An 8409-nucleotide genomic window follows, 5' to 3' on the forward strand; every position below is an offset into this window, starting at 1 on the left:
TTATCACTTTTCAGAGTTTGACATTTAACAGGTTCTCACATGCTATTTCCCTGCTGACCACATGCCTGGCCAAAATGCTACTACCTGAAGTCGCTTATAGGTCTTGTAGAATCCTCCATGGCCACTCATGGGAGTGGAGTGATAGTGCTGGAGAAGAGTGGATCTAAGACTGCTGGGAATGTAGATTCTGCAATGCAGTTGGTTATTTGCCAGGTATGTTTTGTGATACAACTTGTCGTTCCAAGTAATGTTGCCACATTTCCAGGGCCCAGATTACTGCAAGACATTCTTTCTCCGTTGCAGTATAATTGCGTTCGGCCCCAGTTAAGGTTCGGTTTGCATAGGCGATAACCTCCTCTCTGCCAGCATCAGAGTGTTGCCAGATACATGTGTTGTCCTCCGTTGTGCTAATATAGCACCCAGACCGGTATCACTGGCATTGGTGTATACAATAAATGGACGCTGAAGATCGGGATGGCCAAGAATGGGGGGTGAGGTGAGGCAAGACTTTAGCTGGTCAAAAGCTTGTTGACACTGAATTGTCCATTGATAACCATGTCCCTTCTTTTTCAGTGCGTTGAGGGGTTCAGTGATCTTAGAAAAATTCGGAACAAACCGATGATACCAACCTGCTAAACCAAGGAAACGCTGAACTTCCTTCAAGTTTGCAGGCACAGGGTAGGCATGAATGGCTTGAGTCTTACTTGGGTCTGCTGAAATGCCTTGGACACTTACAACATGTCCTAGGAAGGTGATTTCTTGAAGACAAAATTGACTTTTCTTCAAGTTAATGGTGAGACCAGCAGTTTCTAGTCTATGGAGGACAGTCTGGAGCTCGTGGAAATGCTGAGTTGTTGAAGGTGAGTACACAATGATGTCATCGATGTACACAAAGTATATATTTCTCCTTAGTTCTCCCAGAACAGTCACCATGAGCCTCTGAGAAGTTGCGGGAGCATTTTTGAGCCCAAACGGCATAACATTAAATTTAAAGAGACCTGCAGGAGTGATGAAGGCTGTCTTGGTTTTGCTGTCGGGGTCCATGGTCACCTGCCAATATCCACTGTTGAGATCAATAGTAGAAAAGATGCCTGCCCCAGAGAGTGATTCCAATATTTCTGTGATATTGGGAAGAGGGTAAGCATCACTTTCTGTTACAGAATTAACCTTTCTGTAACCCACACAGAATCTAACTTTGCCGTCTTGTTTAGCTACTAAGACCACCGGCGATGCCCAACCAGAGTGGGAGGGTTCCACTATTCCTTGCCTCAACATTTCATAAAGTTGCTCATCCAGTGCAAGTTGCTTGATGGGAGACAACAGGTATGGTCGTTGTTTGATTGGTACTTGGCTGGTGGCATAGATGCAGTGTTGGTGAACCTCAGTACGTCCAGTACGGAGAGTGCATACCTGAGGGCTGCCTTCCAGGATTTGGAGTAACTGTAGCTTACCATCAAAAGGTAAATTAGCAGCATCCACAGCATTTTTTATCAATGTCTTTTCATCAATACTGACAAGTTGTTGAATTTGCAATGGTGATGATAGAGGGGGAACAGAAGTTAACAAGGAAAGGTTTTGTGTGGCTTTCTTAAGTTGACGCCTCTCTTTTTGGGGTCTTACATTTGGCACACTTGGATTTCCTGGTTGAAAGGGGTACTCTTTTGAAGGATCAAGCTTGAAGGAGTATTTCTGGTCAATGACATTGAGTTGCAGCCAACTGAAGAAAATAAAGTCCAACCCCAAGACTACAGCATAAGCTAGGGCTTGGGATGAGAGTACAGCAGTAGGTAAGGTAAATGCTTGATCGTGTAAATGAATTGTGGTATTCAGCCATCCTAATGGAGTCTCTGCTTTTCCATTTGCCAGATAAAGAGGACATAGAGACCTCGGTTGGAGCTGGTCTGGTGAAGTAAGCTGCCTCATGAGATTCTCATTGATTAGGGTGTAGCTTGCACCAGTGTCCACAATGGCCTTACCGGACCAGGAATCGATACAAAGAGGAACAACTAGTTGTTGAGGTATCGCTACACGTTCATTAGAGTTTGTAGATGAAGATGAGGTTCCTTTTCGAAAAGAACTCAACAATACGTCAACGACGTTATGGGGAACGCCTCAGGCGTGACAGGTGTCTGAAATCACTATAAAATCACGTCAATCACATTGACCGGCGACAGCCCGTGAATCATTAGAGTAATGATTAACGTGCGACCTGGAAGTATATAAGGGCGCCTTGCAACATGACAAATCATCTCATCGTCTTCAGGGACTGTTTGTTTGAAAAAACGCTATTCAAGTATACGGGAAGGTAAGAGAAAGATGAAACGCACAGCTAAGGCAGATTGTTTTCATAAGTGTGCCGACCCGTGTCAGAGGTTTCTGACACCGGCCGACACACACGAGCTGTGCGTTTTTTGCTTGGGTGAAGAGCACGCACGGGAGGTTCTCGAGGGAGCCCTCTGTGCGAACTGCGAGCGTTTTTCTCTTAAAACGCTCCGCTCTCGTCTGGCCCTCTTCTCGAGTGAAGGGGGTTCAGCGTCTGGACCTCATGGTGCGGGTCCCGCTCGTGCCGAGGCCGAGCGGCGACTTACATCATGGGGCTCCCAGATGGAGCTCGTTGATCGCCTCGAGAGGGTTGTTAACCTCTCAGATGATTCGACGGCTGACGAGGTAGAACTGCAGGTCGATGGGGAAGATTACTCACCGACTGTACCTGCAGTTGATGCTCTTCAGGACGCGCAGGAGATGGCTGAGGAGGTTTATGATCAGGTAGATCCTGAACCTCCTCAGCCATCCTGCCCCGTGTATGCAGAGCTGGTGGATGTGATGGAGCGCGCTGCCAACAGGGCAGGGATGTCCCCTGAGGCGGTGGCTGAGCTGCGCCGCACCACAGATCTGGCTCTCCGGGCTACCAAGCAAACCGCTGCCGCGATCGGACGGTCGATGGCGGCGATCGTGGCCACGGAGAGGCATCTGTGGTTAAATCTAGCCGACATCGGGGAGAAAGAAAAAGCCTTTCTCCTCGATTCGCTGGTTTCGCCTTCCGAACTCTTCGGCACCTCCGTAGAGGCGGTGGTGGGGAAGTTCAGGGAGGCGAAGGCGCGCTCAGCAGCATTTAAAACTTGTATACCGCTGAGATCCGCGTCCGTACCCCGGCAAGCGAGAGGGCCTGGCCCTTCACGGTCTGAGGACCGTAGGCAGGGCCAGCGAGCCAGTGTCGCCTCTCGTGCGCCCCCTCCCGTGAGGAGCAGGTCGCAGAGAAGGCGTGACTCCCGCAACAGAAGAGATTTGAGGGAGGTTATCCAGCGCAAACGCACACAGCGTCGGTAATGGATAACCTCCCCGGAGGGTCACGAAATTTCCCCTCTCTCTTCTGACCCCCAGGCGTTCATAACATCAGGGCTGGGGATGGGCCTATGATGAGAACTATGTTCTGATGGCCCACCTAGGCATGGTTAGTGGAACGCCCCTTTCAGGCATGTAAAGTGGCGGATCCCAGGTTTGTAAAGAACTATCTGGCGAGTCTTCACTTTGCACGCCGCAGGTGAGCTGCTGGTCTTTTCAAAGAGTATTTTTTGTGATTAAAAAAAAAAAAACATATTTCTCTTTACAGACCTCTTTCACTGTATAGAGTCATGGGGTCATGTCAAGGTAATAAGGTAAGAGAACTTTATTGGATTATCAGGGCCCTGAAGTTCCCCGTTAGGTGACCAGAACGGTAACTGTGTCAGCCTTCGGGCTGCTAGCCACCTCAGGGGAGAGTGGTTGGTCTCTCTCTTAAAATTGTTTTACTTAGAGTGTTGACTGACGCTAGAGCTTCAGATAGATCTTATGTCCGGCCCACGGGTCCGTTTGACTTCTTCCTGAGTATGTCGCCCCTTGAGCTCTGTTTGGGTTTTCATTAGGCTGAGCGATTCTGCAGCCCTTTGTATGGAATAATACAGACTATATTCTTTAGTAAGGCTGTGGCTCCTCCGAGCCCTCAGATAGATCTATGCTTGCAGGCTGGCCCTCACCAGGGCCGCCTCTGTAGCTGGCCTAGGCTGTGCCAGGGATAATAGAGGCGCTCTGCTAAAAATTTTAGCATTTTTTCCTCTGACCCTTCACTTTGTGAATGTAGGTTTCTAGCATCCCTGTATAAACAGCCTCCTCCCATGGTAGTCGTTTGGCCAAGGCCCGCCCCCTTCTCTGCATTCTGGGGTGACTAGAGTAATGCAGCGTGGTGCAGAGGATGGTTTATAAGGACATGGTAGGCCTCAAATAGGCCTCCGTGGTATATATGTCTTTACTGAGCAGGGTTAGGCCATCTTTCGCTTCACGAAGAAGACTGGGTTTCCTGCCCGACCCTGCCGTGCAGAACTGGCCTACGGATTTAGGCTGCCAGTTTAGGCTTCACTCACCTCGCTGAGCTACTGCTCGAGCACTAGGTTGTAGGTGGTTGGCTTTCATTCAAGCCCCACTCCCCTAGGTTGGGCACAGATACATTTCTGTCACCCCTAGAGCCGCTGGCAGGCCCGCACCCTGGTAACCTCAGGGTGAGGTGTGAGTATTCCCCTGTGATACAGGTAGGTCTGAGCACTTCACTCCCAGTTCTGTTTTATCCTACCTCCCACCACTATGGCTCGGGTCGAGTATGAAGTAAGCTTCACTTCTTCTTTGGTCGAAGTACGCTCCCCTGAAGCCAGAGCATTGCCCTGAGCTGACGCCCATGCATAGATGGTAGGCCCCGACTAACTGGGGCCTCCGTTGAGGCAGAGTGGCGCATGTTGTACTCCCCTTGTTTTAAGGGTGCTAGCCTCACCGGGCCTCCCTGAAGGTGAGTTCCCACGTACTGTGGTTATCAGGTAGTAGGCCTCTCTTGGCCTCTCTGAAGGTGAGCACCCCACATACTGTGGTTATCAGGTAGTAGGCCTCTCTGGGCCTCCCTGAAGGTGAGCACCCCACATACTGTGGTTATCAGGTAGTAGGCCTCATGTGCCTCCCTGAAGGTGAATTCCCACTTACGTTGGCTATCAGGTAGTAGGCCTCTCCGGGCCTCCCTGTAACGTTCCCTAGTGGTGCTGGGTTTATGAAGCTAGTGGTCTCTTGCTATCAGTTTTAGCTAGCTTTAATAGGCAGATGCTGAAGGCGAGCTTGCGCCCTGGCTCGCTAAAGTGTTCATTCTCTGCTATTGGTTCCCTCCCGGAACCTTTTCTGCCTACAGCCTGGTTTGCCTACCAGGCAGACCTTGTGCTCCCCTCACAGAGGGTCTCTATGAGCATGCGGCTTCCTGAGTCTGGTCAGACGGTCGTAGGCCTCTCGTGAGGCCTCCCAGTTAGATCAGCCCTTAGGCCTTCACAGGCCTCCTCAGTGTTTTGAAACACAGACACTGGGTTGATCCGTGGATCGAGTAGAGAAACTCCCCTCGCTAGCAAGGGTTGAAAAGCACTATGCTGAGTCATACTCTCCGGGATATCCCGTCTCTGAGATCCGGGCCGAGTGGTTCTCTGCCAGCTTCGCAGTCCCTCGGGTTGGATGCCTTACTTAAGGCATTTGTCCAGAGGCTCTGTCTTCAGACAGACAGGATTTGGCCAGACTAAGTGTCTAGGTACTGACGCCAGGTCAGGCCGTCCTGGTGGCATTTCGGGGTGAGTACGTTCCCCTGAATAGTGCCTGGCTGGGGTTCCTTCGGGTTCCCTAGCCACATTCCCTAGAAGGGACCCCTTCTAATTGGAAGCTATGGTTCCAGGCCCGGAGCCGGCCCAGGTAGGCCTTTCATTTAACCATGTTTATGAAGGTTTTTCCTGTGAGGCTGTAGCTTGAGCTATGACCGTAGGGAATGCTGTCACTGACAGCCAAGTGTGACCTGAGGGTGAGTGGTTCTAGCGTTTCATTTGAAGTTGCTGGTTCTGACCGTTGTCACTGCCACTTGGCATGCACTCCCCTTAGCATGGCGGCGTTGGTATATCGTTCCCCATAACGTCGTTGACGTATTGTTGAGTTCCCTTCGAAAGGGAACGTCTCAGGTTACGACTGTAACCTATGTTCCCTGAGAACAGGGAACGAGACAATACGTCTCCCTGCCATGCCTACCGTACAGTCCCTTCAGACGATAAGGTGATTTGTCATGTTGCAAGGCGCCCTTATATACTTCCAGGTCGCACGTTAATCATTACTCTAATGATTCACGGGCTGTCGCCGGTCAATGTGATTGACGTGATTTGATAGTGATTTCAGACACCTGTCACGCCTGAGGCGTTCCCCATAACGTTGTTGACGTATTGTCTCGTTCCCTGTTCTCAGGGAACATAGGTTACAGTCGTAACCTGAGACGTTTTCTTGGTTGCTGATTGTGATTTATGCATTCTAGTTGCAGCAACAGAGTTGTTGGAAGGGTGACCACCTGACTTGGGGTGATAAGGATGTTTGCTGATGGTGGAATACTGTGGACCAGATGTCTGAGGTGACTGTGGAGAGGTATAGTGTGGACATTTTCCTGGTGGATGCTGTCCTCTACATCCCCAACACTGAACTGGGATTTTCTCAGCGGGTTGGTTTGAGGAGGGTCTTTAGATTTGGTTTGAGGATGTTTAGAGCCCATTCGACCACAGTCATAACGAAGCTGTTGTTCATAATCTTTTTCCAGTTGATGTCCTAATTTTAGCAGCTCTTCCACAGTATTCACCCGGCTAGGCAATTGACTGGCAAGGTATGGCTTGATATTCTTGAGTATCATCTTCACAATCTCACCCTCTGTAAAAGATGGAAGGCAGATTTTACAGAGAGCTCTGTAAGAAAAGTCTGTAATAGATTCTGTGTCTCTTTGAATTCTAGTACGGACACGTTCAGCCAGTTCGTCCTCATAATCCTCAGAAAGGAAAGCAGATAAAAATGCAGCCTCAAACTCATTCCAAGTGGTTATGTTGGACTGTCTGACTTCCCACCAGTCATGTGCGGTTCTGTATAGGACATTACGGAAGGTAGCTAGGATATCTGCATCTGTCAGGGGATGTAGTGCAAAAAAATCCTGACATTTGGTTAAGTACAGTAGGGGGTCTGCATCGTCTGAAGGCCTTCCAAATGTGGGGAAAGTTAATTTTATATGGTCACTTTTAACCACAGATGTTAAAAGAGGGGTTGAAGAAGTTGAAGGAGTCACTGGAGCAGAATCGGATGGCAGGGATGAAGTACCGGTGGTGCTGGGATCTGTTGGTGTCAATACACTTAACTTTTGTTGCTCCGCACTTTCTTTGACACTTTGAAATCCTTTCTCCACTTCACTTTTCAACTCTTTGAAACTGGTGAGACATTGATCAGTTTGGGTAACACATTGTTGGAGTTGTGAAGTTATCTTATCATGGCTCATTTGGAATGAGTGTTGAACAGCTTTGATATCCTGCTGAACCTCTGACTGGAGCTGATCAACCATGAAACGTAGTTCAGAAACCAAAGTATATTCAAGCTTCTTGAGTTCTCCTGTTATCATTAACTTCATTGCTTTATCTGATTCAAATTCCTCTTGTTGCTTAGTGGTAGTAAACAGGGTGAAATCTTGATTTTTATTATCCTCCACTTTTGCAGCAAGATCAGCAATCTGACTCTTGTGATGAGAAGTATCTTTGACCTCTTTGGTAAGTTCATTCACTCTTTTTTCTTGTCTTGTCATTAAGTCAATCAAGGTATCCCCGTTCCCTTGTACCCGAGCAGTGACTTGTTGTATTTCCCTTTCAGGAGTTGGTAACATGCTGGGCAGGTCATGTTGTGCCACTAAAGAAGCAGTTCCACCTTCAGATGAAGTACAAAGTTGCATGTTATCCACTTGTGGTGCCCAGGTGAGAGTTTGCACTGGAGTGCTGCCAGCCAGAGCAGGAAAAGACGCGTGCACATGGGTTCCAGGATGAACAGGGCTGAGTGGAGCACATGGGTGTGGAACCAGAGGCATCCGAGGTCGCAGGGCAGGCGGCCATACTGGAGTTGAGATTTCTGGTGGAGGCTCAATTTCCACGAAAGTAGATTGGGGAGGAGGGGTATTTGCCATGATTGCTGTGATTGTTTGAGTGTAAGAATGTTGGGTGTAAAAAAATATATATATATCAGTGAATGAGATGTGTGTCAGTGTGTTTGTCCCCCAAAGATTTTTACAAAACAACAAAATACAACTTTTCACAAATGTTCAATCAATATTTAAAAACCAACAACAACTCTAAGTCAGAAACAATACGCATTCAAAGTAGGTCACCATCAATTATCTCAATTACTGTGACATCTTGGAAATAACACTCTAATTATTCAATTAGCGTTCACACAGTTCTGGATTAGTTCTTACAAAACAAACCTGTTTTTCTTTCCTACAAGCAAAAAAAACAAACACTTTACAAGGTAAATTCAGACAATTTCATCGTTTCACCAGTTTCCATCAAAAATAAAGTTTTA

At 48.2% G+C, this 8409-nt stretch overlaps 2 long non-coding RNA genes across 2 annotated transcripts; both read left to right on the forward strand.

Annotated features, from left to right (window-relative positions):
* Window positions 1-1032: 1032 nt before the first annotated feature.
* On the forward strand, window positions 1033-1791 carry LOC143718415 (uncharacterized). Its single transcript, XR_013196381.1, has 3 exons — window positions 1033-1137; window positions 1212-1460; window positions 1668-1791. It is a non-coding gene; the product is annotated as an uncharacterized LOC143718415 (long non-coding RNA).
* Window positions 1792-6990: 5199 nt separating this feature from the next.
* LOC143718405 (uncharacterized) lies at window positions 6991-7887 on the forward strand. Its single transcript, XR_013196371.1, has 3 exons — window positions 6991-7427; window positions 7558-7607; window positions 7708-7887. It is a non-coding gene; the product is annotated as an uncharacterized LOC143718405 (long non-coding RNA).
* Window positions 7888-8409: the final 522 nt, after the last annotated feature.

Source organism: Siphateles boraxobius, unplaced genomic scaffold (assembly GCF_051911475.1).
Source record: "Siphateles boraxobius isolate OS27281-9 unplaced genomic scaffold, OSU_SipBor_1 61, whole genome shotgun sequence".
NCBI lineage: Eukaryota > Metazoa > Chordata > Actinopteri > Cypriniformes > Leuciscidae > Siphateles > Siphateles boraxobius.